The sequence below is a fragment of the Chlorocebus sabaeus genome, chromosome 3 (genome assembly GCF_047675955.1).
Source record: "Chlorocebus sabaeus isolate Y175 chromosome 3, mChlSab1.0.hap1, whole genome shotgun sequence".
Taxonomy (NCBI): Eukaryota; Metazoa; Chordata; class Mammalia; order Primates; family Cercopithecidae; genus Chlorocebus; species Chlorocebus sabaeus.
In genome coordinates this window covers 21,278,672-21,298,160 of record NC_132906.1, presented here as the reverse complement: position 1 = coordinate 21,298,160, position 19,489 = coordinate 21,278,672, and the positions used below count along the sequence as shown (strand labels likewise).

Sequence of the window (19,489 nt, the reverse complement as noted above, 5' to 3'; positions counted from 1 at the left end):
GCTGTGGGTTTGTCATAAATAGCTCTTATTATTTTGAGATACGTCCCATCGATACGTAATTTATTGAGAGTTTTTAGCATGAAGGGCTGTTGAATTTTGTCAAAGGCCTTTTCTGCATCTATTGAGATAATCATGTGGTTTTTGTCTTTGGTTCTGTTTATATGCTGGATTACGTTTATTGATTTGTGTATGTTGAACCAGCCTTGCATCCCAGGGATGAAGCCCACTTGATCATGGTGGATAAACTTTTTGATGTGCTGCTGGATTCAGTTTCTCAGTATTTTATTGAGGATTTTTGCATAACGTTCATCAGGGATATTGATCTAAAATTCTCCTTTTTTGTTGTATCTCTGTCAGGCTTTGGTATCAGGATGATGTTGGCCTCATAAAATGAATTAGGGAGGATTCCCTCTTTTTCTATCGATTGGAATACTTTCAGAAGGAATGGTACCAACTCCTCCTTGTACTTCTGGTAGAATTCGACTTTGAATCTGTCTGGTCCTGGACTTTTTTTGGTTGGTAGGCTATTAATTATTGCCTCAATTTCAGAGCCTGCTGTTGGTCTATTCAGGGAATCAACTTCTTCCTGGTTTAGTCTTGGGAGAGTGTAAGTGTCCAGGAAATTATCCATTTCTTCTAGGTTTTCTAGTTTATTTGCGTAGAGGTGTTTATAGTATTCTCTGATGGTAGTTTGTATTTCTGCTGCCCCCAGAGGTGGAGTCTACAGAGGCAGGCAGGCCTCCTTGAGATGTGGTGGGCTCCACCTAGTTCGAGATTCCCGGCTGCTTTGTTTACCTGCAGAAGCTTCAGTAATGGTGGCCCCCCCTCCCTCCCCGCCCAGCCTTGCTGCAGCCTTGCAGTTCGATCTCAAACTGCTGTGCTAGCAGTGAGCAAGACTCCGTGGGCGTGGGACCCTCTGACCAGGTGTGGGATAGAATCTCCTGGTGTGCCATTTACTAAGACCATTGGAAAAGCGCAGTATTGGGGGGGAGTGACCTGATTTTCCAGGTGCTGTCTGTCACGGCTTCCCTTGGCTGGGAAAGGGAATTCCCTGACCCCTCGCGCTTCCTGGGTGAGTTGATGCCTCGCCCTGCTTCGGCTCATGGTCCGTGGGCTGCACCCACTGTCCTGCACCCACTGTCTGACAAGCCCCAGTGAGATGAAGCTGGTACTTCAGTTGGAATTGCAGAAATCACCTGTTTTCTGCATCACTCACGCTGGGAGCTGTAGACTGGAGCTCTTCCTATTCAGCCATCTTGGAAGCTCCACCTACATTCTTTTTTCTAACAGATCGAGTTTGTGTAGTGTATTTTTGGTTATCAAAATACTTATATAACTTTGGGATTTTCAATTGGTAAATATTCATGGTATGAAAAAGCATGATACATAGGATAAGATCTCAATCCTATAAAATTGGATATTGTTTCTGTATACACACAGGACCTAGAAGGACATGTCAAACTTACAACTGCTTGTGCTTGTGGATGACTTTGTTCTTTGCTTCTTGTGTTTTTTTTTTTAGTTTACTTTTAAAGAAGAAAGATTATTTTAAAAGCTTGAAAAACACCTGCTAAGTAATTTTGAACCTGTGGAATGTCAGGCTCAATATTTGGCACATTTCATATAGGCTTTTTTTTATTTAATTTTCAGATTAACCCTATTAGAGATGTATCATCTCCATTTTATAGGTGGAGGCTTGGATAATTAAAATTTCCCAAAGTCACAGAGACAGTAAGTGATGCAACTAAATCTAGGTCTTGAGATTTTTGGAGGTTAGGGAAAATAGGTAATTGAGAGGCATAATATGTGCTTTGAAGGTCAGGAATATCTGAGTAGGGTGTAGGGGTGGTGAGCACTGTAGAAACACAGGCTACCTGTGGAGAGGACTATTGGAGAGGCTAGGACAGACAGCTCAGAGAGAAAGACTTGGTCAGTTGACTTCTATTTCTTCCTGCCAAGATCTAGATTTTGCTAGAATAGGCAAAAGTAAAGCTGAGGAAATGTGTCTGCTTTTTCTGTGATCAGCATATATGAATGACCTTCTCTTCCCAGGCCCAACATGGATTAGTACCATAATTAAACTTACTGTAGGATAGATGGGCTTTTGTGACCTCTCCTGGTTGCACTCGATTCCTAGGTACAATTTCCAGGATTATTTCTAGGGGAGAAGGGGCTCAGTTCTAAAAATTTCAGTTGGAAAAGCTCTTGGAACCAAGCCCATTCCAAAATAGGGCCTTCCTGTTTCTAAATTGCCTTGCACCACCTTGAGCTCAGCTTGTCGATTATAATGTTGGGAAGTTTTCTTCATTTTTGCCATTGAAACCGTGTATCTTTTTTACTTTCATGTGAATAATAGTATGATTAGTTCCTATGGGGCACATCTTCATCTTTTTTAGTCTCCTGGAGCTGAGAATCCAGGCAAGTCTGCTGAATATGCACACATAGGCACCAAGTTTGCTTTCCAATATGCTCACAAAACTTCTAATGCCCTTCATGGGAGCTTCTGAAAGACACTTAAGGGCTCAGTTGATCCCTTATCCATATGGTAGGCTTAAATCCAACCTTGAATTTTATAATCCAGGTAAGGTGAATAGAAAGTCATCCTATTCATAACTTTCCATCTTATGCTAATAAAGTGAACTTATAGATACAAAAATCTCATATCTATTTTGTTCAGAATAAGACTGAACAGCTTATGAAAAATCTGGTCAGAGGAATTCCTACCTATTGAATGTAAAATTACGTTGATGGTTAAAACCATGTCAAAATCTCTACCCACTATCAATTCTCCCTGCAGATATCCTAGTGTATGTTACCTCATTTTCATTCCCACTGCCACTGCCCTGATGTGAGTATTATCACAGGCCACTTGAATCATGGCCTGTGTCTTTTGTGATTCCTTGTCTCCCCCGAACTACTGCAATGACTTTGTTACTATCTTTGCAACCAGTTTCTTCATTGTCTTACATGTTTTGTCAAGTTTAGTTTTCTAAAACACAGCTTTGTTCATGTCACTCTACTGATCAAACAGATTTGATTATCTCCTATTCCTGCAGCCTATAAAATGAATTCCAGACTCCTTAGACACACCATGGCAAACCATGGGCCATTTTAGATGTCAGAAAAGACTTACAGCATTTGAGTCTGTGTCATGTTGATGTGGTTTGGCTGTGTCCCCACCCAAATCTCATCTTGAGTTGTAGCTCCCATAATTCCCATGTGTTGTGGGAGGGACCTGGTCGGAGGTAATTGAATCATGGGAGTGGATCTTTGCCATTGCTATTCTTGTGATACTGAATACGTCTTATGAGATCTGGTGGTTTTATAAAGGGCAGTTCCCCTGCACCCACTCTTTCTTGCCTGCTGCCATGTAAGATGTGTCTTTGCTCCTCCTTCACTTTCCGCCATGATTGTAAGGCCTCCCCAGCCATGTGGAACTGTGAGTCAATTAAACCTCTTTTTCTTTATAAGTTACCCAGTCTCAGGTATGTCTTTATTAGCAGTGTGAGAATGGACTAATACATAGGTGATTTAGGGGAAGGTTTAAGGAAGCAGAGCTTTGCTCTGTATTGAATGTTATCAGGAAGCAGGGGTAGGTCTATGATGAGGTATCTTAATCAATCCCATCTAGAAGGAAGGAAGACCAGAGTGAGACTCATGCTGTAATTGATAAAAAAGCAGCAATCACTCATATTAGCCATAATTTTGGGATGTTTGGTCACTCTTGTAGTTTATACAAGGTCCATGTATTTTTCTGTGTTCAGACATGTTATAGAGTGATCTTGTTTTTGTTACAAGCTATTATAGTCACAGTGACCTCTTCTGATGTTGACATTATGTGACATTGGTTACTTTCAACAGGAGAACACCAAGGCCTAGCTGTGAGTGCCAGACCAGTTTTTTATTTTTTATTTTTATTTTTAATTATACTTTAATTTCTGAGATACATGTGAAGAATGTGCAGGTTTGTTACATAGGTATACACGTGCCATGGTGGTTTGCTGCACCCATCAACCCGTCATCTACATTAGGTATTTCTCCTAATGCTGTCCCTCCCCTAGCCCCCCACCCCATTACAGGCCATGGTGTGTGATATTCCCCTCCCTGTGTCCATGTGTTCTCATTGTTCAACTCCCACTTATGAATGAGAACATGCGGTGTTTGGTTTTCTGTTCCTGTGTTAGTTTTCTGAGAATGATGGTTTCTGGCTTTATTCATGTCTCTGCAAAGGACATGAACTCATCCTTTTTTTTATGTCTGCATAGTATTCCATGGTATATATATGCCACATTTTCTTTATCCAGCCCAACATTGATGGGCATTTGGGTTGGTTCCAAGTCTTTGCTATTGTGAACAATGCTGCAATAAATATATGTGTGCACGTGTCTTTATAGTAGAATGATTTATAATCCTTTGGGTATATACCCAGTAATGGGATTGCTGGGTCAAATGATATTTCTGTTTCTAGATCCTTGAGGATCAACCACTGTCTTCTACAATGGTTGAACTAACTTACACTCCCACCAACAGTGTAAAAGTGTTCCTGTTTCTCCACATCCTCTCCAGTGACTGTTTTTTCCTGACTTTTTAATGATCGCCATTCTAACTGGCATGAGATGGTATCTCGTTGTGATTTTGATTTGCATTTCTCTAATGACCAATGATAGTGAGCTTTTATTCATAAAAGCTCATTGTTTGTTTGTTGGCTGCTCATTGTTTGTTGGCTGCATAAATGTCTTCTTTTGAGAAGTGTCTGTTCGTATGCTTTGCCCACTTTTTGATGGGGTTGTTTTTTTCTTGTAAATTTGTTTAAATTCTTTGTAGATGCTGGTTATTAGCCCTTTGTCAGGTGGATAGATTGCAACAATTTTCTCCCATTCTGTAGGTTGGCCAGGCCAGTTTTTGTCTTTCTCTGTATGCAATTAATAATTGGTAAAAAATAAAAGTTGACTAGTTCCTTTTTTACAAAATAGTTTCACTTGGTTTTCTTATCACTGGAACCTAGTACCATCCATGTTTTCCTTTTGGGAGGGCAGGGTATCTGGGGGTTAGACTGCCTGAGTTTAAATTACAACATTTTTCCTCATTAATAGAACATTATTTAACCTCTTGGGGCCTCATTTCCTCACATATAGCCTGGGGTAGGGGGTAACAATAGCTGCTAACTCAGAAGAAGATTAATTGATACAAGGCACATAAGAGATCTAGGATAGTGTTTGGAAAGAGATGCTGAATACAGTATGACTCCATCAAGGACAGCAGAGGAAAAAGTAAGGGAAAGTGAGCAGCCAACTTCAGTCTTTACCCCCAATGATAGAGCCTGAGAACCTCTTCCTGATGCATAAGATTCACTAAGAAGGCCCTGGGGCCCAGAAAGTGCTCCTGGTAAACATGCCATACCTGGGGAAATATGTGGTCCCCATCCTGGAGACAAGCCATCTGCATAGCCAACTTCATCACTTCTATGTGAGCTCTAAGAGGCTTATTTTAAAAATTACATGAAAATGAACTCTAGTTGAACAAATAATAAATCCAAGAAAGAGGAAGGCCTAGATACCAGAACAATTGTGAACAAAGAAGACAGTTACATTTATGGTCAAATATATGCTTGTTTTTCTGTTTAAATAAGAATCAATAGGATCTAATTAAAATCATGGAGGATTTTAGCACTAGAAGAGGCACAAGGAAGAGACAGGGATATGAACTACAATAAATTTTTTTCCTTTGTTGCATGAGTGAATGTTGGATATTGATATCAATTCCAGAGATTCATAGAAAAATAAATGTTCTTATTATGTTTAATTATGTGCTAATTATATGTACAAATTAGGATAACAACACAAAAACATATAAGTATAATGCAACAAATAAAAATGTGATCATCAATTTCTGCCTTTACAGTAAAAGGCAGGAAAGAAGGTGGAATTTTTCAATAAAAAGTAACAAAAAAGCAAAATATTAAGTCCAACAAGTCAGCATTCACAAAAAAGGTACACAGGCTAAATTATCTTATTAGAAAAAAAGCTCTTGGATTGCCTAAAAAAATACAAATCTAGCTATATTTGTTTACAAAGGATATCTATAAATCAAGAGTTGAAAACAAAGTTATACACCTAAATGCTAACAAAAGAAGCAATGTTAGTATGAGACAAATTGAATTCAAGGTGAAAAACATTCAACATGATAAAAGATATTTTATGCAGATAAAATATATAATCCAAAGGAAAATGCAAGTCACAAATCTTTATCAAAATAGATTTGAAATACATATGACAAAAACTATTTGTCTCGAATATAGACTATGGATTTGCCAAATTTTCCTTTTATTTAACTAATTCTCCATAGAAATTAACAGACCAAGTGAACCAAAAAACTCTGTAAGGGAAGGAGGATTTGAATAACAATGCGAAGCATAATTGTATAGACATAAAATGTTATACCCAATCTATGAAAACAAATATTCTTCATCAACACTGACTTTAAAAAGACTGACTAAAATCTACCACAAAATTGGCCTCGTTCAAGGCCTCAAAGACTCTTGGTAACCTCCAAAAAACCCCCAAATCCTAGAAAGCCACAGTTCCTGAGAAAAATGTAGTTAAAATTAGAAATTAAGGAATATGAAATTATGAAGTCTTTTTACTTAAAAAATTTTTTTCTGTTCTTTTTTTTCCCCCCAGTGTCTTTCTCTGTCACCCAGGCTAGAGTACAGTGGCATGACCATGGTTTGCTATAGCCTTGACCTCCTGGACTTGAGCAATCCTCCCACCTCAGCCTCCCAAGTAGGAGGACTCTGGGTGTGCACCACTGGGCCCCACTAATTTTTTAATTAAAAAATTTAAACTTTCTTTAAAAATGACTATGGGGGAAAATTAAAACAAAAACTGGAATTACTTTGAGATAAAAGACTAAAAACTTTAAAGCCGGTTGGAATAACAAAGTGTTATTGGCATTGTAGTTAATCTATGAATTAATTCATTGAATGCTATAGAGAATCTAAAAGTAGACCCATGTTTATATAAAAATTCAGTATTTAGGACTTTAGCTGTGAATGAAAGTATTTCTTTCAAACCAATGTCAAAAGAATAGACAATTTGACAATTTGTATTGATTCAACACAATAAAAATGTAATGAAGGATGATTTTATACTTTGGGAGTAGAAACTCCTTTTTAAGCAATAATCAAAGCTCAGAAGCCATAAAGAGAGACCATAGATTTAACTACATAAAAATTTTAAAATCTGTCATAGAAGATATAATGAAGAACATTTTAAGCAAATAATAATCTAGGAAAAAATGTTTGCCTCAAACAAAATGTATAAAGGCTTAATTTCACAAAGAATGTTTATAGGATAATAAGAAAATAACTCAAAAATTGGCAAATTACTTGAACAAGCAGTTAAAAGAAAATAGGAATCCAAATATTCAGCTTCACTAATGATTAGGGAAACACAAATATAGATTTTATTATACAGTGGCAAAAATGTCAATGGACTGATAATACTTTATATTAGGAAAGGAGCTTTCATTTATTCAACAACAAGCATGAGTCAGGTGTGGTAGCACGTGCCTGCAGTCCTGGCTACTTGGGAGGCTGAGGCAGGTGGATCACTTAAGCCAGGAGTTTGAGGCTGCAGTGAGTTATGATCACACCACTGCACTCCAGGCTGGGTGACTCAGGGGAGACCCTATCACTTAACCCCAAACAGAAAAATCCTCTAAACCGATAAGCTCCTAGTGTGTGTCAAGCACTATACTAGGTTCTAGGCATGTATTGTGAATAAAGCAAAAATGGCTCCATGAGCAAATGTGGAAATTAATAGACAAGCTGACAAAGAACTGTGTAGGATAACTGTGTAGGATTCGAACAATTCCTATGAAGGAACATAGTGTTAGAGATAGGGTAAGTGATTGAGCATAATGGGACTGGGAAGGGAAAAATCTCCTTAGCGTGATAGGTAGGACCTGACTTTCCAAGAAAATGACATTTGAACTGAAGACAAAAGGATGAGAAGGAACCAGCCATATTGAGAACCATAAAGAAAGTTCTAGGCTGAGGCAGTGGCATATAGGGTACTCAGCAACCTGAAAGGAAGCTGGTGTGTTTGGGCTGAGGTGAAAAAAAGAGATCACGAAGTTGACAAGGCAGGCAGGAGCTAGGCAGGTCAAGTGGACCACACAGGCCATGGCACAGAGTCTGTATTTTTTTTCAAGCCACAAGGATAACCTGTAGAAGATTGTTATTTTTCAAAAAGAAATGACTACTCTGGTTGCTATGTTGTGAATGGATTTGAGAAGGCAAGAAAAGAAATGGAGAAATTACTAAAGATGTTACTATAGTAGTCCAGATAAGAGTTGGTGGTGGCTCAGCTTAAGTGATGTCAGTGCAGAGAAAAGTACAGGCATGCCTTGTTTTATTGGACTTTGCTTTATTGCACCTCACAGATACTCCATTTGTTAAATTGTCAGTTTGTGGCAACCCTGTGTTGAGCAAGCCTATTGGTGCCATTTTTCCACTTTGGGTCATAGTGTCACATTTTGGTAATCTGTACAATGTTTCAAACCTTTTCATTATGATGACATCTGATTTGGTGATCGATGATCAGTGATCTTTGTTGTTACTATTGTAATTGTTTTGAGGATCCACAAACCCTGCCCACAAATGACAGTGAATTTAATCAATAAACGTTGCACGTGTTCTGACTGCTCCCCTGACTGGCTGTTCCCCTGTCTCTCTCTCCCTCCTTTTGGGATCTTCCTGTTACCTGAGACACAACAATACTGAAACTAGGCCGATTAATAACTCTACCGTGACCCCTAAGCATTCAAGTAAAAGGAAATACACATCTCTCATTTTAAATCAAAAGCTAGAAATGACTAAGTTCAGTGCGGAGGCGTGTTGAAAACCAAGATAGGCCAAAAGCTAGACCTCTTGCACTTGTTGGCCAAGTTGTGAATGCAAAAGAAAGTTCTCAAAGGAAATTAAAACTGCTACTCCAGTGAACATGTGAATGATAAGTAGGCAAAATAGCTGTATTGCTAATATGGAGAAAGTTCAAGTGGTCTGGATAGCACATCAGACCAGCCAAAACATTCTCTTAAGTCAAAGCCTAAGCTAGAGCAAGGCCCTAACACTCTTTAATTCTATGAAAGCTGAGAGAGATGAGGAAGCTGCAGAAGAAAAGTTAGAAACTAGCAGAGGTTGGTTCATGAGGTTTAAGGAAAAGCCTGCTCCATAATATAAACGTGCAATGGGAAGTAGAATGTGCTGATGTAGAAACTGCAAGATATCCAGAAGATCTAGTTAAGATCACTGATGAAGATGTGTATGCTAAACAACAGGTTTTTTTTTTTTTTTTTTTTTTTTTGACAGTCTTGCTCTGTCTCCTAGACTGGAGTGCAATGGCGCCATCTCAGCTCACTGCCACCTCTGCCTCCCAGGTTCAAGTGATTCTCCGGCCTCAGCCTCCCGAGTAGCTGGGATTACAGGCACCCACCACCATGCCCGGCTAATTTCTTGTATTTTTAGTAGAGATGGGGTTTCACCATATTGGCCAGGCTTGTTTTGAACTCCTGACCTCAGGTGATCTGCCCACCTCAGCCTCCCAAAGTGCTGAGATTACAGGGGTTGAGCCACTGCATCCAGCCTAACAACAGATTTTTAATGTAGATGAAATGGCCTTGTAGTGGAAGAAAATGCCATCTAGGACTTTCATAGGTAGAGAGGAGACGTCAATACCTACTTCAAAGGGCAGGCTCACTTTTGTTAAGGGCTAATGCAGATAGTGACTTTAAGTTGAAGCCAATGCTCATTTGCCATTCTGAAAATCCTAGGGCCCTTAAAAAAGTGTGCTAAATTGTGTGTATGCTCTATGAATGGAATAACAGCCTAGATGGCAGCACCTCTGTTTACAACATGGTTTACTGAATATTTTAAGCCCGCTAATAAGACCTGCTCAGAAGAAAAGGTTCCTTTCAAAATATTGCTGCTAGTTGACAATGCACCTAATCACCCATGAAAACAACATTAATTTCCTTGTATATTTCCCAGACCTTTAAAGTTAGCATATCTAAACTTAAACTTTCGATACTTTTCTTCCCAAACCTTATTCTAATACCTATTAGGATATTTGGCAGTATTTCTAAACCAAATATCAAAACCAAGAACCAAGGTTTGGGAAGAAGAATACCAAAAGTTCAAGGACAGACATGCTAAATTTGAGATGCTTGGAAGATATACAAGGAGATTAATGTTTTCATGCCTGCTAATGCAGTCTCCATTCTGCAGCCTGTGGATCAAGGAAGAAATTTGATGTTCACATCTTATTATTTAAGAAATCGATTTTTTTTAAGGCTATAGATGGTGATTCTTCTGATGGATCCGGGCAAACTAAATTGAAAACCTTCTAGAAAGGATTTACCATTCCAGATGCCATCAAGAACACTTGTGATTCATGGGAGGAGGTCAAAATATCAACATTAATAGGAATATGGAAGAGGTTGATCCCAGCCCTCATGGATGACATTGATGGACTCAAGACTTCAGTGGAGGAAGTCACTGCAGATGTGGAAATAGCAAGAGAACTAGAATTAGAAGTGGAGCCTGAAGATGTGACTGAATTGTTGCAATCTTAGGATCAAACATCAATGGATGAGGAGTTGCTTTTTATGGATGAGCAAAGAAAAGGATTTCTTGAGATGGGAACTACTCCTGATGAAGATGCTGTAAACATTGACTAAATGACTTAAAATTTAGAATATTGTATAAACCTAGCTGATAAAGTGGTGGCAGGGTTTAAGAGATTGACTAACATTTTGAATGAAGTTCTGTTGTGGGTAAAATGCTGTCAAACAGCATTGCATGCTACACACAAATCTTTCATGAAAGAGTCAATTGATGTGGCAGACTTCAATGTCTTATTTTAAGAAATTGCCACAGCAACTCTGGCCTTTAGCAACTACCACCCTGATTAGTCAGCAGGTATCAACAAGAGCCTCCACCAGCAAAAATATTACAACTCACCCAAAGCTCAGATGTTAGCATTTTTTTAAACAATAAAGTATTTTTAAATTAAAGTGTACATTTTTAAAGACATAATGCTATTGCACACCTAACAGACTACAATACAGTGTAACAAAAACATTTATGTGACTCAATTTATTGCAATATTTGATTTGCTTTTTTGTAGTGGTCTGGAAGCAAACTCACAGTATCTCTGACATATGACTATACCTACATATTGTATGTAAGTTCAATAGGACATATTGATATTGGGGATGAAGAAGAAGGAAGAATCAAGGATGACTCCCAAGTTTCTGACTTGAAGTATTGGAGGTGTAGTTATGCCATGTATTGAGATGGGGGCTACTAGGTGAAAACCAAGGTTTGGGAAGAAAAAAATCAAGAGTTTAAGTTAAGTTTAAGCTTATATATTTAGAAGAATATCAAGAGTTTAAGTTTGAGATGGCTTGGAGATATCAAATGGGCAGTTGTACACATGAATTTGGTCTCACTGAGCAGATGTGTGGGAAACGTAAATTTAGGAATTATTAGCATGTAAATATAAAGCCATGAAAATGTCACTTAAGATGAAATTGCAGATTTGAGAAGAGGGCCCAGGACCAAATACAGAGGCGCTCTATCATGTAGAGTTCAGGTAGATACTAAAGAGGTTGGGCAATTCAAGAGTGTGGTATCATGGAAAACAGGACAGACATGTTTCCGAAAGGAGAAATTAGTCAATTTTCCACCGGTGTTGAAAGGTCAAATGAGAGGAGGACCGGTGACAATGGCTGTGATCTTGACGGGAATGATTTGGGTATGATGATGGGGCTGGAGCTTGATTGAATTGGACTTATGAGTAAATGGAGATATGGAAATAGATTTGGCATTTAGCAGTAACTCTTGAATAATTTGAAAGTGAGAACAATGAAATGAGGCAGGAACTGGATGAGGCTGTGGAATCAAAAGTTTTCTTAAATGGGTCATGTTTGTATGCTGATAGAAATGATCCAGGAGACGAGGGAAAGACTAGACACAAGGGGATGACAGAAGAAATAAACTTGAGAAAGAATATATGGATAGGTTCCTGAGTATACATAACCAATGCTTAATGATTAGTCAATGATTAAAAGGAAAGTACTTCCCCTATTATAATTGAGGAAGCACTGTTTACATTTTTGTTAAAGGAAGACAGGTACAGATATAGGAAGACTTAAAGATTTCATGTTGAGAAGATGAAAAACTTATTTCTCTATTCTCAGTGAAGTATGAGAAGATTGTCAGCTGAGAACTGAGAACAAACAAAAGGTACAGGAGAAGAATTAATGAGTGGGCTGGGCATGGTGGCTCATGCCTGTAATCCCAGCACTTTTGGGAGGCTGAGGCAGGTGGATCACTTGAGGTCAGGAGTTTGAGACCAACCTGAGCAAATGGTGAAACCCTGTCTCTACTAAAAATAGAAAAATTAGCCAGGTGTGGTGGCAGGTGCCTGTAATCCCAGCTACTCAGGAAGCTAAGGCAGGAGAATCACTTGAACCCAGGAGGCGGAGGTTGCAGTGAGCCACGATCACGCCATTACGCTCCAGCCTGGGCAACAGGAGCAAAACTCCATCTCAAAAAAAAAAAAAAAAAAATTTAAAAAAAAACGAATTTATGAGTGAAATGGAGTAGTAGAATTCAGTAGGATGAAGCTAGAGTTAATGGACTTCATTTGAAGCCAGTCTACATCACCACTGCATCCTTCTTCATACATCCCATCCCAAAACACCAGATATGTTATTTTTCCCAAGTTTTATTTATTTATTTATTTATTTATTTATTTATTTATTTATTTATTCTGGTGCAGACTCAGAGAAAGCAGATGGTTGGCTTGATCTAAGTTTGAGATTTTTCCAGACATATATGATGGAAGCAGGGAGAAGAGGGAGAAAGGAATTTGTAAGGGAAAGATTTAAAAATTGGACTGTGGGCTCTAAGCTGCACAAGAATTAAAATAGATGGGAACTGATGGTTAGAAAGAGGTGGGGAATCAGTGGTTTGGAAATCCCAGAAGACTGGAATGTTGTTATATTGATAGTACTTGAAAGAAGAACATGGACTGATAAAGTTGTATTCAGGAATGGAATTTATCAGATAGTTTGGAGAGAGGACATTTATCCATGACAACAATAACAAGGGTACGGCCCTGGCAGTGTGGCTGAGGTGGAGTGAAGAAGAGCTACCGGAGACCAAGAAATCAAGAAACACAGCTTGTGGTTGGGGAGAGCACATAGGATATCCATGTTAACAGTAGTCAAGATAAGGAGGAAGGCTGAACGGTTTTTAAAAAATAAATAAATGCATACTATATTTAAAAGGCAGTAACACTCCTTCCATTTTTCTTTCTTCTTTCTCTCATAGTATGGAATGGCAGGTAGAAAGATCTCTCAAAGGTTGCTCCAGAGCCCATGGGAGTGAATGTTCTGGTAGATTTAGGGCTTTCCTGATGGGGACCAGGCTGTGAGGGGGCAATGCTGGCATGGGACCCAGTCCCCTGTGTACTTCTCATTAACAGTCTGGTTGGTGGCAACCAGGTACAGAGCAAAGCACCCAGGAGGAAGCTCAGGACCATTATGACATCCTCCCCCAACCACAACCCCAGCATGAAGACAATTGTTGGAAAGGTCCGGAACAGGTACTGAATAAGAAAAATCAAGTCCATAAACTGAAAGTGTCCAAGGTCATCAGTGTAAGTCTAGTGCAAATCCAACAATATCACCAAGTTGACCAGAAACGCTTTGCTCACAATAGCCGTGGCAGCAGCCGAGGTCATCAACATCAAGAGGTAGATGAGAAAGTATTAATAACTGGTGTTCCAAGCCCAGATGCAGTTGTTCACCCAAACCCAATGATGATCAAAATGGTGCACACACTGCAGTCAGTGCTTAGATCGAGCTGGTGTTTGTAAATCATAAGTAGAGCACCTCACCTCTTTAGAAACATCACTTCATTGAATTTATAAACTTGAAGAAATAATTCATTTGCTTTTGTTATAATGCCAGAATCAGTTACACAAGTTAGGGTGGAAATAAACGGGTCTACAATCAGAAGCAGATAGGGCAGAAGAAGGTAATACAGGAGAACTAGCTTTTGATGGTAGCCAAGTATTTCCCAGGTATATTCGGTATTCACCATCCCTTGCAAGACCAGGCGAAGGATAATGAAGATATGGTTTCATGTATGGAAAAGGTAATGAAGCAATCTTTACATGGCTTTCTGAAGACATTCTGGAATTATGCAGGAAAATATCTGTGCTCCTGCCCTGACCAGGCATTTCAAATCATGGGTTTTCTAGCAATAAACAGGTCACAACATAACCAACTAGCACCAAAGCCAGTAGAACAGGAAGAGAACCAGGAAGTCCATGCTGGGAGGTATTCCTCTTGTTTGGATAATTTTCAACCAGCAGCTCTGGTGTTCCTCCTTCCAACATTCACAGAGAATTCAAAAAGCAGCTCCTCTTGGGCAGCAGTGTCTGCCTGACATGGCGAGTAGCACCCAAAGCTGCAGGACATGGTTCCTTCAGGAGGCTGGGTCTGGCACCAGCCTTGACCAACTGCAAATTACGTGATGCCCACGCCTCCTGGGTACACCAAAGGCTGAAATCTTAAACAACTGAGAGATGGTTGACCAGAAGGTTGAAGGATGACAATGGCAAAGAGGGACGGTATATTCTGTGTTGTGGGAACTACAGGAGCAAACATGTTTTGCAGGTGATGGGGGAAGTAATGGTCTGGAAGTAGATTGGGAGCAAACAGGATGTCTGCTTCACTTTCAGGCACCAAGGAATATGTATATGAGAAGTAAAATAGCTCCATTTCCGGGGGTCGGAGGAAGTACTCTTCTCAAGAGGTGGTCAGGTTTCAGACAATGTGGGAAAGTGAGGCCGACTCTTTTTTTTTTTTTTTTAACTTTTTATGTTGAAATAATTTCCAACTTAAAGGTACAAAAATAGTAGAAAAATAGTTTCCAGTAAAACCTTCATCTAGCTAACATTAATATCTTATATAGCCATAGTACAATGATCAAAATCAGAAAATTAACATTGGTACAATACTATTAATATAAACTACAGACCTTATTCACATTCCATCAGTTTCCCTCCAGTGCTCCTTTTCTATTTCAGGATCCAATTCAGGATCACATAAAACATCCAGTCATTATGATTCCTTAATTTCCTCCAATATGTGACAGTACCTCATTTTTTTCCCCTTCTCTTTCATGACCTTAACACTTTCAGTGGGTACTGGATAATTACTTTGTAGAATGTCCCCCAATTTGGGTTTGTCTGATGTTTTCTCATGAATAGCTTGAAGTTATAATTTCCAACAAGAAAATTACAGAAGTGATGCCGTGTCCTTCTCAGTGCATCACATCAGAGGGTACGTGATGGTCAGTATCCTTATCACAGGTGATATTTACTTGGATCATTTGGTGAGGTGGTCTCCACTGTTAAGTTATTGTTTTTCTCTTTGCAGTTGATTAATGTCTTGGGAGAGATACTTTAAGACTATACTAATACCCTGTTATCTGCAAACTTTTGCCCAATGATTTTAGCATTTGTAAATGGATCTTGCCAACATTTATTTTTACCTGGGTGTTTCCTAATAGTCATTTTGTATTTGAGGGAGACTTTCTGACGTGAGGTTAAGAATCCTGAGTTGTTAACTCTTGGTTAAAGATAGAGATTTTTGCCCCCTTGGAAAGGTTTGGAAGGGAGGTGTGGGGGCTTAAGTGGCAGACATACTGGGCATGGGATTGAGAGATTGAGTGATATTGAATGACGGGTGAGACTGGGACACTCGGAGGTGACGGAGATAAATAGGAATGTGCAAGACAGGATAGGACTAGTACTTAAAGGAGGTTATCCTTGGTTCTGAATTGGCACTTTCATTAAGTTAACTTTTGGTGAATATATATAAATTTGTGTAGATCAGCTTGGCACTATTAAGCATGGTTTAATCATACATAGGCTGAGTGCAGTGGCATCCCAATACTTTGGGAGGCTGAGGTGGGAGGATCACTTGAGGCCAGAAGTGATCAGCCTGGGCAACACAGCAAGACCCCACCTCCAAAAAAAATATTAACTGGGCATGGTGGTGTGCTCCCGTAGCCCAACTATTTGGAAGGTTGATGTAGGAGGATCACTTGAACCCAGGAGGTCAAGGCTGCTGTCCAGCCTGGGCAACAGTGTGAGACTCTGTCTCAAAAAACAAAAACAAAAATTTGTATATCTATTTATGTAAACCTATATTAGAATAAAATTCTACTTCTAGGTTTATATCCTAGAAAAGTATTTATGTATTTGAACAAGATGTATATACCAGGATGCTCACTGGAAAAAACCATAAATATCCATCCATAAGAATGTTACATGTATTATGTCCATATCATAAAATGCCAGTCAGCTGCCAAAAGGAATAAGATATATATTTATAAATATGGAAAAATCTCGAAGATGTGGTTAGATGACAAAAATCTATTTTCAGAACAAAATATAGTGTCCCACTTAAAGAAAAAAACCTGTTAGGGTAGGAAAAGCTGTAGTTAAAAAACGTAAACACCAAAATTTCGGTGACTTAAAGAACAAGAAGTTTATATCTTTCTTGTGGAATGATCCGGGGCTGATGTTTGAGTCGGGTTAGCTTTTGCCCCCTGGCATTAAAAGCTTCAGGCAAAAGGTGACTCTACTATCTTTTGCAAATGCCTTGTAAGCCCACCATCATCAGTTAGAAGGAGGAAAGAGTATTAAGAATCCTGTGAGAGGTTATTGATGTGGATCACTTCAGCCTGGCCCATACATTTACTCACATTTCATTGACCAGAATGCAGATATATGCTCCTAGGTCACATCTAATTGTGTGGGAGCTGGGAAATGTAGTCTAGCTATATATCCAGGAAGCAGAGAAACACATTTTAGAGAACAGCCGGCCTTCTCTGCCTTATCCTAATTACACTCCCCCAAGGTAAATCACTGTTCATTTGTATGTAATTTTAAATAGATATTTATCAATTAAAAGAAAATAATCAGGATACATACTTGACAATTCATGATGTCCTTTGGGGAAAGGAGTCAGGTTGACAGAGATGTTAAATAGGACCTTCACTTTTCTTCTTTATATTTTTATCTAATTTCTATTCTATTTTCTGACTTGTATTTATGTATTACTTGTGCAACTAAAAATTAAATTATTAAAGACCAGATAAATGAAGGGAAAGAATTCCTTAAAGTTTATGTAATAGGTTGATTACTTTGATTAAGTACAAAGTTCTCCCAGCATTACTACTCACTTTCATGTTTTGTTTTGTAAATCTTGTTCTTGTGATCTCTTAAATGGGTTTTGTGTATCCCAATAGATTTTCTCTCACTCTTACTTACATAGGCTCTGTGAGTGCTTGTAGGTGTGTGAATGTCATTTGCTCATACCCAGTTATGTGAAACTGACTCAAGCAAAATAATACTTCTTTAGATTGTCCTATAACCCATATTGCTAAGCACATGGCAGAGACTCAGGAAATATTTGTTGCCTGCATGAATACATGCGTGCCTGTACGAATGATTACTTACGTAAACCTCATGGTGGCAAAGTTCAGGTTTGTGAAGCTATTGCAAAGTACATGTAGAATGCATTATTAGATTGTACAGTTCCTAAGACACACTGAGGTTTTATTTCCAAAAGTGTTATATAACATGAATTATTCATAAGTCAGAACCATGTAGACTTAAGAGAATTATGCACATTGAATATCCATCTGTACTACTGTAGTAGTTCTTACCATCACCAGGGGTGCTTTTAAGAAATGCAGATTCCCGGATCCCACTCCAGACGTGCTGAATTAGAGTCAAAGGCTTAAGTCCAGTAATTTCTAGGAAGCACCACAGGTGATTCTCATGTAGCCAGCGCCACACTGGTCTTCCCACTGGCATTCTGGAAACTATTGTTCTATGAAATCTGGAATGGGATCTGCCAAGTCTCCCTAGTAAACACCACCATAGTCTGTGGGGTTTTTTTTCCCTTTTTATTTGAGAAACATTTCAAACACACAGAAAATATGTATCGACCACTAAGGCCATATTGTTAAGATATTACTTATATTTGGTTAATTAAAAAACCAAATATTATAGAGACAGCTATCCCTCCACCCTTATCCTTTCCTTCTCTGTCTGAAGTTTCCTCCTTGCTTGTCACAGTGTTTCTTTTTCACTGCTTTCTCCTATGGTCTGCACTCAGGATATTCAGAGATCTCATCCAAACTTCTGGCATCACTCTTCTTTTTATGCTTTTGACTGATGACTTCATAAAGCCCCAGACAGTGGGGCAGCTTCCAGACCCTGTGACTTCATTAGTCTCCTTGTCTATTCTGGGCAAGATAAGTAATCCAAGACAAATGGAAAGGCTGCTCGTCTCAACTGCTCAATGTTTCTCAGGGTTATGTTTCTCAGGGTTCTGTACATTGCTTCACTTTTATTTCTTCCTTCCCCAGATCAAGCTTCTGACCTTTTTCAAATGCCATGTTCTACCTAAGTAATTATTTGAAGTGATGTTGGCACCTGTTTAATTTCTAGTTCCTTGTTTTCCCCCTACACTGGATGCCATTTGTTCTTACCAGATACTTTGCATTTCCTTTGATGCCCATGTCCTAAGTACTTGATGAATCAGATCTTAGCATTGGGCTTAAAATGTTAGAGGGAAGCAGAGGGCTAGCCAGAGGGAGGGAGGGAGATGGGAGCAGGCTGCACAAGTCTGGGGCAATATAAGTCAGTACTCAATGAGGTATGTGGCTGTGAATGTGCAATGAAGAGATAAAAATCCCACAAATTACATGAGAAAAGGACAAAGGGGTAGAAATTAATCAAGGGTAGGCAGAACGGGCCAGGCACTGAGGGTAAGGGCTAGGAAATAATTCCAGTGTTCTATGCTTGGCATAAGTGAGAGGGGAAATTGGGGTGGTGGTTTGGATTTTTAAGGTAAAAACAGAGAGCTTCTTATTTAAACTGAGGACATTTCTAGGTCAATTTTTCAGAGCTCAAAAGAGATATTAGAAATGCAGTCTAGAATCAGCAGCACTTTTTAACCTCTATGGAGGCTTTTTCCCCTCTCTGAAACAAAATGCAAAGGACTGTGTGTGTGTGTGTGTGTGTGTGTGTGTGTGTCTGTTAACAGAGGGTCCACTTTTGCTTTCAGAGTCCCAAAGGGCTCTGTGATCCATAAATGGAAAAGAGCTACTGGATTAGAGGGTCTGTGTATCCTGACAGCGGTCAAAGCCATGAGGGAGATGAGATGAGAGGGTAAAGGGCTTAATGTAAAACTGGTGTGAAGCAGGATGTTGTAGGGTGTGAATGTTCCACAGCTCCACCCTGAAGTCGGAGTGTTAAGCATTAAACGTTCAGATAGGAAATGAGGGCCCCGTGCAGTGGAATGTGCTCTGAGAGAGGACTTGTATTTA

The 19,489-nt window shown here is 39.1% G+C and overlaps 1 protein-coding gene and 1 pseudogene across 24 annotated transcripts in view; one reads left to right on the top strand and one right to left on the bottom strand.

The window, feature by feature from the left end:
* EPSTI1 (epithelial stromal interaction 1) overlaps nucleotides 1-19,489 on the top strand; it is a 315,408-nt gene that overhangs the window by 49,426 nt on the left and 246,493 nt on the right. The window lies entirely within an intron of this gene.
* Nucleotides 12,666-19,184, bottom strand: LOC119620077 (palmitoyltransferase ZDHHC4-like; annotated as a pseudogene).